Genomic DNA, 13,623 nt, shown 5'->3' on the forward strand with positions numbered 1-13,623 from the left:
TGATTTCATTTTCAGAGTAAGAGAGTCAGCATGGCACGATCGTCCTCCAGAAAGTAGTCCATCACAGGCAGGGAGGAGGCAGGTTAGTGTAAGTCTGTCTGGGTATTAGAGCACTTGAACCTCTCCAGACCCTGAGCTGTCAGGGTGTACATGAAGACCAGAGCAGCTCCTCTCCCACAGGGTAAATGTCCTTGTTTTAGCCCTGCTGTTCCTCGGGCATTACCTAGAGATACTCTATGCAGGGCTGATATGTTGATGTTTTACTGACCTTGATGGACACCTGCAGCCTCTATTTCTGTGGGAGGTAGCTTGACTTGGACACCTTAACCCTCTATCCCCTTTTGTCTGCTGTTTGGTTAAGTCTGTCTTTGCTTTGATAAAAGCCAAAGACAGAATATGAAGAGTTTAGTTCCAAAACACTATATCCACCAATTTTTCACATGATCTTATATCATAAATGATTGCTTATAGGTACCTTAATAATGTGTGTAAAATATGACTGTTCTCAGATTTTTTTATTAATATATTTTAGATGTGTATATAAATGGGTTAAGTTGCAAAAAGCTATATCCATTCTTTAGCTGGAATGGAATGTTCGTATCCTGTGTATTTGACTGTGATGTGGTTGTCTTACCTAGCTATCTTAAGATGAATGCACTAATTGTAAGTTGCTCTGAATAAGAGGATATGCGGAATTACTGTCATATTGCTGTATTGATTAACTAATTTTTTTATATTGATGTCGCAAAAATCATTAGTAAAAATGTAGTTATTTGTCACATTTAACAGTGTATAACCTAGCAGTACTACTTATTTCTCTGAGTGAAGCAGATATACAGTATAGTGTTTTGCAACAAAACATGATTATTTGTCTCTGAAATGAAACCATTAAGTGATACATTTCAAACAATTACATGCCTGTCATTGAACAACCCCATGCCATGATTAGATGGTGAAAAAACACACCAATCTCTTTTATAAGACAATAAAAGCAAATTTACCAACATTTCTGAAAATGGATATGTGTCACGGCCTGACCATAGAGCCCTCGGTGTTCTCTATGGTGTAATAGGTCAGGGCGTGACTAGGGGGGTTTCTAGGTATTATATTTCTATGTTGGTGTGTGTATGGTTCCCAATTGGAGGCAGCTGATAGTCGTTACCTCTATTTGGGGATCATACTTAGTGTGTCCTTTTTCCCACCTGCTATGGGGGATATTGTTTTGTATGAGTGTCTATGTATTTCACAATCGTTATCTTTGTTGTTTTGGAAGTTTCACTATCATTAAAATGTGGAACTCTACTCACGCTGCTGCTTGGTCCAATTATTCATACGACGGTCGTGACAATATGTATTGTTTTGGAATTAAACTCTTTATATGTTAATCCAATCCTCAGGCAATAGATCACTGTCAGGACCCGGTGTGAGAAACAGTCACTAATAGTCGGCAGAACCCAGAAGATGAGGCAGACACAGCAGTACTAGAGACGGTGGTTTAATCAAGGTAAAAGATCTTCAGGCAAAAATATAAATCCACAACGTCAAAAGTAAAGCCAAGAGAAAAAATGGATATCCTCCAAAATACAAAGAAAATCCACAAAGTGGTAAGAACAGCAGGGAAAAAACAAACCTCAAAAGACTAATCAAAAATAAACAAGAACAAAACCAGAGAACCTCTGGAAAATCCAACAAGAGAAATATATGTTCACAGCATGGCTGGGGCTGGGTGCTAACATACAAACACAGCGCAAAGAACTGAGGAACACAAAGGGATTAAATACCTACAAGGAAATGACACACAGGTGCAAATAATAATTAGAACAAGGGAAAAACAAAAGGTTCAAAAAAGGCGCAATGGGGGCATCTAGTGACCAAAAACCTGAACAATCCTGGCCAAATCCTGACAATCACAAATAATGAGGGAAGTGTTGTGACGTGACTATCATTCATGTGATGACTGCTATTTATCGTCTAATTACTTTCTATGTTTAATTATTACTTTTAAATTAATAATGTAACAATTAACTCATTAGGAATTTGGGGCACCACGGGAAAGGTTGATTACCAAGTTATCTCCGACTTAAACTCTAAAGATTATTTAAATATCTCTTACATCAATAACAGTCAATTATTACCTGTAAATTAGTATAATCCTAGGATATCTGCACAATCCCTAATATAAGTGATGAATCAGCGACACACAAATTGGCATAATTATTTATTTACTTATTAACTAAATCATCAGAATACGTAAACACACAGCATAGGTTATTGAATACATACAGTGGGGAGAACAAGTATTTGATACACTGCCGATTTTGCAGGTTTTCCTACTTACAAAGCATGTAGAGGTCTGTAATTTTTATCATAGGTACACTTCAACTGTGAGAGACGGAATCTAAAACAAAAATCCAGAAAATCACATTGTATGATTTTTAAGTAATTAATTAGCATTTTATTGCATGACATAAGTATTTGATCACCTACCAACCAGTAAGAATTCCGGCTCTCACAGACCTGTTAGTTTTTCTTTAAGAAGCCCTCCTGTTCTCCACTCATTACCTGTATTAACTGCACCTGTTTGAACTCGTTACCTGTATAAAAGACACCTGTCAAAACACATTCAATCAAACAGACTCCAACCTCTCCACAATGGCCAAGACCAGAGAGCTGTGTAAGGACATCAGGGATAAAATTGTAGACCTGCACAAAGCTGGGATGGGCTACAGGAATAGGCAAGCAGCTTGGTGAGAAGGCAACAACTGTTGGCGCAATTATTAGAAAATGGAAGAAGTTCAAGATGACGGTCAATCACCCTCGGTCTGGGGATCCAAGCAAGATCTCACCTCGTGGGGCATCAATGATCATGAGGAAGGTGAGGGATCAGCCCAGAACTACACGGCAGGACCTGGTCAATGACCTGAAGAGAGCTGGGACCACAGTCTCAAAGAAAACCATTAGTAACACACTACGCCGTCATGGATTAAAATCCTGCAGCGCACGCAAGTTCCTCCTGCTCAAGCCAGCGCATGTCCAGGCCCGTCTGAAGTTTGCCAATGACCATCTGGATGATCCAGAGGAGGAATGGGAGAAGGTCATGTGGTCTGATGAGACAAAAATAGAGCTTTTTGGTCTAAACTCCACTCGCCGTGTTTGGAGGAAGAAGAAGGATGAGTACGACCCCAAGAACACCATCCCAACCGTGAAGCATGGAGGTGGAAACATCATTCTTTGGGGATGCTTTTCTGCAAAGGGGACAGGACGACTGCACCGTATTGAGGGGAGGATGGATGGGGCCATGTATCGCGAGATCTTGGCCAACAACCTCCTTCCCTCAGTAAGAGCATTGAAGATGGGTCGTGGCTGGGTCTTCCAGCATGACAACGACCCAAAACACACAGCCAGGGCAACTAAGGAGTGGCTCCGTAAGAAGCATCTCAAGGTCCTGGAGTGGCCTAGCCAGTCTCCAAACCTGAACCCAATAGAAAATCTTTGGAGGGAGCTGAAAGTCCGTATTGCCCAGCGACAGCCCCGAAACCTGAAGGATCTGGAGAAGGTCTGTATGGAGGAGTGGGCCAAAATCCCTGCTGCAGTGTGTGCAAACCTGGTCAAGAACTACAGGAAACCTATGATCTCTGTAATTGCAAACAAAGGTTTCTGTACCAAATATTAAGTTCTGCTTTTCTGATGTATCAAATACTTATGTCATGCAATAAAATGCTAATTAATTACTTAAAAATCATACAATGTGATTTTCTGGATTTTTGTTTTAGATTCCGTCTCTCACAGTTGAAGTGTACCTATGATAAAAATTACAGACCTCTACATGCTTTGTAAGTAGGAAAACCTGCAAAATCGGCAGTGTATCAAATACTTGTTCTCCCCACTGTACATAATACAGTGGACTAACTCATTTGAGATTTTGAGAACTATGTGAACGGATGATCTCTGCATGTGTGGTTACTACCGTGAAGCATGGAGGAGGAGGTGTGGGGATGCTTTGCTGGTGACTTATTTAGAATTCAAGGCACACTTAACCAGCATGGCTACCACAGCATTCTGCAGCAATAGGCCATCCCATCTGGTTTGCACTTAGTGGGACTATCATTTGTTTTTCAACAGGACAATGACCCAAAACACACCTCTGGGCTGTGTAAGGGCTATTTGACCAAAAAGAGTGAAGTGCTGCATCATCATACTGCTTTTATTTATTTACTTTTCTGCTCTTTTGCACACCAGTATCTCTTCTTGCACATGATCATCTGATGATTTATCACTCCAGTGTTAATCTGCTAAATTGTAATTATTCGATTTATTGCCTACCTCATGCCTTTTGCACACATTGTATATAGATTCTCTTTTTTTTTTTCTACCATGTTATTGACTTGTTTATTGTTTACTCCATGTGTAACTCTGTGTTGTTGTCTGTTCACACTGCTATGCTTTATCTTGGCCAGGTCGCAGTTGCAAATGAGAACTTGTTCTCAACTAGCCTACCTGGTTAAATAAAGGTGAAATAAAATATATAAAATAAAAAAAAAGATGACCTGACCTCCACAATCACCCGACCTCAACCCAATTGAGATGGTTTGGGGTGAGTTGGACCACAGAGTGAAGGAAAAGCAACCAGCAAGTGCTCAGCATATGTGGGAACTCCTTCATGACTGTTGGAAAACCATTCCTCATGAAGCTGGTTGAGAGAATGCCAAGAGTGTGCAAAGCTGTCATCAAGGCAAAGGGTGTTTATAATGGCGCCGGAGGGGAGGGCTGCCGTTTTACATGCTCCTATCTGTGCTATTTTGTTTGTTTCACATTGTAACTCATTTTGTGGTAATAACGTCTCTTATGACCGAAAAGAGCTAATGGAAATCAGAACAGTAATTACTCACCCCGAACTGGACATAAAATGTTTCTTTAAACTATTACGGACTACAAAGGGAAACCCAGCCGCGAGCTGCCCAGTGACAAGACTACCAGACGAGCTAAATTACTTCTATGGTCGCTTCGAGGCAAGCAACACTGAAGAATGCATGAGAGCACCAGCTGTTCTGGATGACTGTGTGATAGCGCTCTCGTAGCCGATGTGAGCAAGACCTTTAAACAGGTCAACATTCACAAAGCCAGACGGATTACCAGGATTTGTACTCAAAGCGTGTGGACCAACTGGAAATTGTCTTCACTGACATTTTCAACCTCTCCCTGGCCGAGTCAGTAATACCTACATGTTTCAAACAGACCACCATAGTCCCTGTGCCCAAGGAAGTGAAGGTATACTGCCTAAATGATTACCGCCCCATAGCACTTACGTCTGTAGCCATGAAGTGCTTTGAAAGGCTGGTCATGGCTCACATAAACAACATCATACCAGAAACCCTGACAGGTTGCCCCCAATAGCTCTCCACACGGCTCTTCCACACACCCTACAGCTCAGTGTTCAACACCATAGTGCCCACAAAGCTAATTGCTAAGCTAAGGACCCTGGGACTAAACAACTCCTTCTGCACCTGGATCCTGGACTTCCTGACAGGCCACCCCCAGGTGGGTAGGCAACAATACATCTGCCACTCTGATCCTCAACACTGGGGCCCCTCAGGGGTGCATGCTTAGTCCCCTTCTGTATTCTTCTGTACTCCCTTTTCACCCACGATTGCGTGGCCAAGCACAACTCCAGCACCATGTTTGCTGACAACACAACAGTGGTAGGCCTGATCACCGACAATGATGAGACAGCCTATAGGGAGGAGGTCAGAGACCTGGCAAGGTGGTGCCAGGACAACAACCTCTATCTCAATGTGAGCAAGACAAAGGAGCTGATCATGGACTATAGGAAAAGGAGGGCCAAACAGGCCCCCATTAACATCGACGGGACTGAAGTGGAGCGGGTCGAGAGTTTCAAGTTTTTTGGTGTACACATCACCAACAAACTATCCCGATCCAAACACACCAAGACAATCGTGAAGAGGGCACGACAACCCCTTTTCCCCCTCATTAGACTGAAAAGATTTGGCATGGGTCCCCAGATCCTCAAAGTTCTACAGCTGTACCATCGAGAGCATCCTAACTGGTTGCATCACCGCCTGGAATGGCAACTACTCGGCATCTAACTGTAAGGCACTAGGGAGGGTAGTGTGTACGCCCCAGTACCTTACTGAGGCCAAGCTTCCTGACTTCCAGGACCCATTGAATAGGCTGTGTCAGAGAAAGGCCGAAAAAATTGTCAGACTCCAGTCACCCAAGTCAGACTGTTCTCTCCCCTACCGCACGGCAAGCGGTATCGGAGCGCCAATTCTAGGACCAAAAGGCTCCTTAATAGCTTCTACCCCCAAGCCATAAGACTGCTGAATAACTAATCAAATGGCCACCTGGATTATTTACATTGACCCCCCCTGTTTTTACACTGCTGCTACTCGCTGTTTATTATCTATGCGTTTTCACATTACAAATGACCTTGACTAACCTGTACCCCGGCACATTGACTCGGTACCGGTTAACCCTGTATATAGCCTCATTATTGTTTTGTAAACATCTTGTGTTACTTTTTGATTTTTGTTTTACTTTAGTTTAATTAGTAAATATTAGTAAATAACTCTATTTCTTGAACTGCATTGTTGGTTAAGGGCTTGTAAGTAAGCATTTCACTGTAAGGTCTGCACCTGTTGTATTCGCTGCATGTGACATATTAAATTGGATTTGATTTGGCTACTTTGAAGAATATAAAATATATTTTGATTTGTTTAACACTTTTTTGGTTACTACATGATTCAAATTTTTTTTTTTATTACAGTCTCAAAATGGCTAGAAATAAAGACCTTTCTTCTGAAACTCATCAGTCTATTCTTGTTCTGAGAAATGAAGGCTATTCCATGTGAGAAATTGCCAAGAAACTGAAGATCTCTTACAACGGTGTGTAATACTCCCTTCACAGAACAGCACAAACTGGCCCTAACCAGAATATAAAGAGGAGTGGGAGGCCCCGGTGCACAACTGAGCAAGAGGGCAAGTAAATTAGTGTCTAGCTGGGGAAACAGATGCCTCACAAGTCCTCAACTGGCAGCTTCATTAAATAGTACCCGCAAAAACCAGTCTCAAAGTCAACCGTGAAGAGGCGACTCCGGTATACTGGCCTTCTAGGCAGAGTTCCTCAGTCCAGTGTTCTGTGTTCTTTTGCCCGTCTTAATCTTTTCATTTTATTGGCCAGTCTGATATACAGTGGGGAGAACAAGTATTTGATACACTGCCGATTTTGCAGGTTTTCCTACTTACAAAGCATGTAGAGGTCTGTAATTTTTATCATAGGTACACTTCAACTGTGATAGACGGAATTTAAAACAAAAATCCAGAAAATCACATTGTATGATTTTTAAGTAATTAATTCGCATTTTATTGCATGACATAAGTATTTGATCACCTACCAACCAGTAAGAATTCCGGCTCTCACAGACCTGTTAGTTTTTCTTTAAGAAGCCCTCCTGTTCTCCACTCATTACCTGTATTAACTGCACCTGTTTGAACTCGTTACCTGTATAAAATACACCTGTCCACCCACTCAATCAAACAGACTCCAACCTCTCCACAATGGCCAAGACCAGAGAGCTGTGTAAGGACATCAGGGATAAAATTGTAGACCTGCACAAGGCTGGGATGGGCTACAGGACAATAGGTAAGCAGCTTGGTGAGAAGGCAACAACTGTTGCCGCAATTATTAGAAAATGGAAGAAGTTCAAGATGACGGTCAATCACCCTCGGTCTGGGGCTCCATGCAAGATCTCACCTCGTGGGGCATCAATGATCATGAGGAAGGTGAGGGATCAGCCCAGAACTACACGGCAGGACCTGGTTAATGACCTGAAGAGAGCTGGGACCACAGTCTCAAAGAAAACCATTAGTAACACACTACGCCGTCATGGATTAAAATCCTGCAGCGCACGCAAGGTCCCCCTGCTCAAGCCAGCGCATGTCCAGGCCCGTCTGAAGTTTGCCAATGACCATCTGGATGATCCAGAGGAGGAATGGGAGAAGGTCATGTGGTCTGATGAGACAAAAATAGAGCTTTTTGGTCTAAACTCCACTCGCCGTGTTTGGAGGAAGAAGAAGGATTAGTACTCAGTTACACCAGCTCTGTCAGGAGGAATGGAACCAAATTCACCCAACTTATTGTGGGAAGCTTGTGGAAGGCTACCCGAAACAAGAACACCATCCTAACCGTGAAGCTTGGAGGTGGAAACATCATTCTTTGGGGATGCTTTTCTGCAAAGGGGACAGGATGACTGCACCGTATTGAGGGGAGGATGGATGGGGCCATGCATCGCGAGATCTTGGCCAACAACCTCCTTCCCTCAGTAAGAGCATTGAAGATAGGTCGTGGCTGGGTCTTCCAGCATGACAACGACCCGAAACACACAGCCAGGGCAACTAAGGAGTGGCTCCGTAAGAAGCATCTCAAGGTCCTGGAGTGGCCTAGCCAGTCTCCAGACCTGAACCCAATAGAAAATCTTTGGAGGGAGCTGAAAGTCCGTATTGCCCAGCGACAGCCCCGAAACCTGAAGGATCTGGAGAAGGTCTGTATGGAGGAGTGGGCCAAAATCCCTGCTGCAGTGTGTGCAAACCTGGTCAAGAACTACAGGAAACGTATGATCTCTGTAATTGCAAACAAAGGTTTCTGTACCAAATATTAAGTTCTGCTTTTCTGATGTATCAAATACTTATGTCATGCAATAAAATGCGAATTAATTACTTAAAAATCATACAATGTGATTTTCTGGATTTTTGTTTTAAATTCCGTCTCTCACAGTTGAAGTGTACCTATGATAAAAATTACAGACCTCTACATGCTTTGTAAGTAGGAAAACCTGCAAAATCGGCAGTGTATCAAATACTTGTTCTCCCCACTGTATGGCTTTTTCTTTGCAACTCTGCCTAGAAGGCCAGTATACCGGAGTCGCCTCTTCACTGTTGACGTTGAGACTGGTTGACGTTGACACACCACCAGCACCCCCTTCCATCAGCAGGGATATTTAAAACTTCTTTGGGATCAGTTTTTAGAACAAAGGAATTCTCCGGTTGGAACATTATTGAAGATTTATGTTAAAAACATCCTAAAGATTGATTCTATACTTAGTGTGACATGTTTCTACGGACTGTAATATGACTTTTCGTCTGAACTTTTGCCTGGACCTGCCCGCGTGTCGTGAGTTTAGATTGTGTACTGAACGCGCGAACAACAAGGAGGAATGTGGACATAAATTATGGACATTATCGAACAAAACAAACATTTATTGTTGAACTGGGATTCTTGGGAGTGCATTCTGATGAAGATCATCAAAGGTAAGTGAATATTTATAATGATATTTCTGACTTCTGTTGACTCCAACATGGCGGATATGTCTGGGTTGATTTGTCGTCTGAGCGCCGTACTCAGATTATTGCATGGTTTGCTTCTTCTGTAAAGTTTTTTTTAAATCTGACACAGCGGTTCCATTAATTAAGGAGAATTGGATCTAAAATTCCATGTATAAAACTTGTATTTTCATCAACATTTATAATGACTATTTCTGTAAATTGATGTGGCTCTCTGCAAAATCACCGGATGTTTTGGAACTACTGAACATAACGCGGCAATGTAAACTCAGATTTTTGGATATAAATATGAACTTTACCGAACAAAACATACATGAAGTTATATAAGTGTCATCTGATGAAGATCATTAAAGGTTAGTGATTAATTTTATCTATATTTCTGCTTTTTGTGACTCCTCTCTTTGGCTGGAAAAGTGGCAGTGTTTTTCTGTGACTTGGCTCTGACCTAACAATCGTTTGGTTTGCGTTCGTCGTAAAGCCTTTTTGAAATCGGAAACTGTGGCTGGATTTACAACAAGAGTTTACAACTCCGAGATGTATGGCCTGTGTTTTATAATAACATTATGCACACTCTTATTTCCATTTCTCATTGTACAACAGAATTACATTTCGGCTGGAGCTTTTGACTTTCTCCATTTCCTCCTGGTTCCTAAGAGAGTGATAGCACAAGACTTGAAAAGCAAAGAGAAACACAAAGCATAGCTAATATTTATGTGTTAAGCTCTGCATAATTATATATGCAAAGAAAAAACTAAGTTTGATACACAACGATTCCCACTCTCTCTTTGCCGGACTCTAATCTTTCAGGATACTTTTCTGCTGGGTTCCACAAAAATGAAGGCCCTAAAAAAAGTCATGCTTTCACCCATTCATCCCCCTCCGACCACAGGTTCCAAAAGGTGTTCCCAAGCCATGTCATTCTCACTTTGCTCCCATCTCCTTCCTCCTCCATGGCCACCCGATACATACAGTTGAAGTCGGAAGTTTAAATACACCTTAGCCCAATACATTTAAACTCAGTTTTTCACAATTCCTGACATTTAATCCTAGTAAAAATTCCCTGTCTTAGGTCAGTTAGGATCACCACTTTATTTTAAGAATGTGAAATGTCAGAATAATAGTAGTGATTTATTTCAGCTTTTAGTTCTTTCATCACATTCCCAGTGGGTCAGAAGTTTACATACACTCAATTAGTATTTGGTAGCATTGCCTTTAAATTGTTCAACTTGGGTCAAATGTTTCGGGTAGCCTTCCACAAGCTTCCCACAATAAGTTGGGTGAATTTGGTTCCATTCCTCCTGACAGAGCTGGTGTAACTGAGTCAGGTTTGTAGGCCTCCTTGCTCGTAAATGCTTTTTTAATTTCTGCCCACAAATTGTTCTATGGGATTGAGATCAGGGCTTTTGTGATGGCCACTCCAATACCTTGACTTTGTTGTCCTTAAGCCATTTTGCCACAACTTTGGAAGTCATGGGAATAATCACAGAAATGCATAAACAGTAGATATGGTTACAAGGACATGATAGGGGAGGTTCCCTAGTGGGCTAAGCTGATATGGCGGCTTGGTGGACAAAGGGAAGTGGGTGTGGACAGAGAATGGTGGGAATTACAAGAGTCACTACACAGTTGATAATTATTAATTGGAATGCTAATCCTTTGCACATGAACGCTCACTCATTCGGGAATAATTGCAATCAATATATATTTACGCTCAGTGTGTCGTCGTGATCTCTGTTGGAATCGTCCGTCTTTCCGTTGGAAAGTTCATCTGATTGTCTCTCTGCTTCCATGAAGTCTCTCGTGGTTAGAATGGATACTGCAGAGTACCATTCAGAAATGTTCTTATAGGATAGATGTTTCAGCGGTTGTCGGTCCTCGCATCTCAGGTTGACATAATTTCTAGCTGCAGACTAGTAATTAATATCTAAGATTTGCACTTATTCTGTCGGGATCGATAGTCTCAGAGTTGAACCATTTCCACCCGTGTAGCCAATGCTCCACGTGGTATGGTTAGGAAGGCAACAATCATTACAACCTTAGCTTATACTAAGGTTTTTGTGGTCTCTACTCAAACCTTCGCCCCCTCGATGATCGAGTTACGCATGGTCTGAATTGGGTTTCTTCACGTGGGTTTTTTATTTGTAACAGTAGAAAAGGGCTGTCCCATGACGCCAGATCATGTCTGTGCTCACGGGGGCGGGCCAATGACTTAAACTTTAAAGGGAATACAATTCTCTCACATTAACATCATTACACAAAAGTTTCATCTTTACTCATTCATTTTATACAATAATTAGACGCAAACCCCATAACGGAGGCTCCTGTATAAACAGAGGTATGGTAATGTGGCTGTATTGTCTTTCATGAGGTCACAACATGAAGCGAAACGGATCGGGTCGTAGCTGGCTTCTCCACCGACCGTTTACACATTCTCCAAAACATGGATATTGTTTAGTTCTCAAGTTCTGTGATGTAGAAGAAGTTCCTTTGTTCTACTGTGAAACTCTCTCTCTATATACTGCATGGCCATGAGGAGAGAGTCTCCTCCAGGAAATTACGACCTGAGATAACAGAACCTGGGTGTAGGAGGGAGAGAAAGGTGGTGAGAGAGAGCGGGATGGTACTTGTTATACCCAAAGAGGGCCACGTCATGACACTAGGAAGTCGGGGCACCATGGGAAAAATGTTTATAGTCTCTATTTCCCGAATCAACTCTTCGGATATTTTCATATCTTATCAATTAGTCATCCATGAATGATTATTAGTTTTAGAAACTTCAGAGTGTTTTCTATCCAATAGTAATAATAATATGCATATTGTATGATCTAGAACAGAGTACGAGGCAGTTTAATTTGGGCACGATTTTTTCCCAAAGTGAAAATAGCGCTCCCTATTAAGAAGTTAATCCAGCCGCTTTGTCAGATTTCAAAAAGGCTTTACGGCGAAAGCACACCATGCGATTATCTGAGGACAGCGCCCCGCATACAAAAGCATTACATACATTTTCCAACCAAGCAGAGGCATCACGAAAGTCAGAAATAGCGATAAAATAAATCACTTACCTTTGAAGATCTTCATATGTTTGCAATCACAAGGGTCCCAGCTACATAACAAATGGTCATTTTGTTCGATCAAGTCGTTTATATCCCAAAAAAGTAAGTTTCATTGGCACGCTTGACTCCGTAATCCACCGGTTTCCCTCATTCAATATGCATACAAATGAATCTCGTAAGTTACCAATAAACTTCTTCCAAACATATCAAACAACTTTCCTAATCAATCCTCAGGTACCCTAATATGTAAATAAACAAAGTTTAAGATGGAGAACATTACCGGAGATAAATAACGAAGTGCGCGCCCTCACCGGAACGCGCAACAAACACTACAGCCAAAATGGGAGCCACTTAGAAAAACTACAAATTCTAGCTAATTTTTCAAAAAACAAGCCTGAAACTCTTTCTAAAGACTGTTGACATCTAGTGGAAGCCCTAGGAACTGCAGTCTGTGAGGTATTATTTTTATATTCCCATTCCCAGCCATTGTAATCAGTGGTGAGCTGAAAAAAAAGAATTCTGGATGGATTGTCCTCGGGGTTTCACCTGCCATATCAGTTTTGTTAAACTCACATACATTATTTTAAAAGTTTTGGAAACTTTAGAGTGTTTTCTATCCAATGCTTCCAATTATATGCATATCCTAGCTTCTGGGCCTGAGTAACAGGCAGTTTACTCTGGGCACCTCATTCATCCAAATTTCCGAATACTGCCGCCTAGCCCGAAGAAGTTAACTGCTATAATAACTATTTGAATTTATTTAAATTACGTGCCCTCCAGTTTCACTGGAAGTTGACCTGCTAGCGGGACACCGATCCTTAAGAAATTTTAAATCAAAATTAAACAAATTGAATTAGAATTACAACTCTTGATAACTCTATAAGGTAATGGTAAAATATACGAGGACAGGTGTCCCTCATTCATATTATACTTAAATCTCACCAAATGTCTCAATCATTTCTAGTGAGGTTGATCAGGCCTCACCAGAAAGTCAGTACACCGGTCAACCAAAACCATTAAGTATTTTCTTTTCCTATACTTAGAACTATTTAAAAACATCTCAAACATTTTCATCATTCTGTGTACCCAGTTTAAAACCAAATTGAAAAGACCCCACACAATCAAACACGGTATTAAAACCAATAACAAATATTCATAACTGGTGAGTTGTGTGTGCATGGCTGTTCAGAGGTGTAGGAGGAGGAGACCATCG

Source organism: Salvelinus alpinus, chromosome 34 (assembly GCF_045679555.1).
Source record: "Salvelinus alpinus chromosome 34, SLU_Salpinus.1, whole genome shotgun sequence".
Classification (NCBI taxonomy): Eukaryota; Metazoa; Chordata; class Actinopteri; order Salmoniformes; family Salmonidae; genus Salvelinus; species Salvelinus alpinus.